This window comes from Magnolia sinica, chromosome 12 (genome assembly GCF_029962835.1).
Source record: "Magnolia sinica isolate HGM2019 chromosome 12, MsV1, whole genome shotgun sequence".
NCBI lineage: Eukaryota > Viridiplantae > Streptophyta > Magnoliopsida > Magnoliales > Magnoliaceae > Magnolia > Magnolia sinica.
The window spans coordinates 25,777,646-25,779,122 of NC_080584.1; the positions used below are offsets into that span (position 1 = coordinate 25,777,646).

Consider the following 1,477-nt stretch of genomic DNA (forward strand, 5'->3'; position numbering starts at 1 on the left):
ATTTGATTTAAAGAGCTTAGGTTACTACTTTCACATTATGGTTTTGGATTTGGGAGGGGTTGAGCTGGAAGCATCCCTTTCTCCCCATTCGCTAAGTGTGAGTCAATCCTTTGAATGAATGATACAAACATTCCCATTGTTGTTTTGAGATCCTGGAATACTTGCACCATATTCAGGTTAAATAGCTCTTGATTTTGCATGAATTTTTGAACTGTATCTTCTTGAGGCCTCTTTTGATTTAAGAATTGCTTGAGGGCCTCTTGAGGGTTAGACGTTTGTCCATTCCTCTAACTGAAAATTGGATGGTTCCTCTAGTTGGAGTTGTATGTGTTTGAGGTGGGTCCTTTAGAAGGTCTTTGGTAGTTGTTCACGACATTTGATTGCTCATTCAATATCTCTTGAAAAGTAGGAATTGTTGGACAATTTTAAGTGGTATGTATGTTGCAAGCACAAATACCACAAACAACTTCCATAGCCTTGTCAGATTTGATAGGTATAGCCTTCTAAAGTTCCATGGCCTTGACTTTTCTTGTGAGATTGACCACTCTTGCACTCATATCATCTTCCTCTTTTAAAGCATAAATTCTTTCCCTTTCCTCTGATTGAGTAAGCTTAGAAGTAGTGGGTCTTGGAGAGGTGTCCCATGATTGCGCATTTTCTACTAATTGATCTAGGTAATCCCACACATCTTCGGCCTCATTCATGAATTCACCGTTACACATCATCTCTACAAACTGATGCATTGGTGAAGTTAATCCATTATAGAAAAGGCTTATTGTTCGCCATATCTCGTAGCCATGATGTGGACATGAATTCATGAGATCCTTAAATCTTTCCCAACATTGGAAGAAGGTCTCTTCCTCTTTCTGGGCAAAGTTCATGATTGCCTTCCTTAAAGTGTTAGTTTTATGAAACGGGAAAAACTTTTTGAGAAATTCCTGAGTCATCTTGGCCCATGTGCCGATGAATCTTAGCTTTAAGGAGTGCATCCACATCTTAGTCTTCTCCTTCAATGAGAAGAGAAATAATTTTAGTCGCACTGTATCCTCAGACACATTTGGAAAGTGTAATGTGGCGACTATCTCATCAAACTCTTTGATGTGCAAGTATGGACTTTCAGAATCTAGTCCATGAAATTTAGGAAAGAGTTGTATCACTTCAGGTTTGATATCCACATTTTTTGCATTAAGTGGAAAGACCATGCAAGAAGGTGTACTCAGCCCCACCGGTTGTAAATAATCTCGTAGAGTACGAGGCAGGGGTGCATTATACACTTCGTTTTCATCTTGAACTTCAACTTCCTTAACTGGTGGTTGAGGTTGATTTGTAGTCATCACTTCTATTGACTCAGAGGGTCTCAAGTGGTGTCTAATCCTATGATGGATAGGCAACCCTTCGACTAGTCTTTCACTCAAAAGACGTATAGTGTTATCACGAACTCACTTGGGTATGAAACACTCTTAGCCCTCAAATAACT

The 1,477-nt window shown here is 39.3% G+C and overlaps 1 non-coding gene across 1 annotated transcript; it reads left to right on the forward strand.

Annotated features, from left to right (window-relative positions):
* Window positions 1-792: 792 nt before the first annotated feature.
* Window positions 793-901, forward strand: LOC131222191 (small nucleolar RNA R71). Its single transcript, XR_009159898.1, has one exon. It is a non-coding gene; the product is annotated as a small nucleolar RNA R71 (small nucleolar RNA).
* Window positions 902-1,477: the final 576 nt, after the last annotated feature.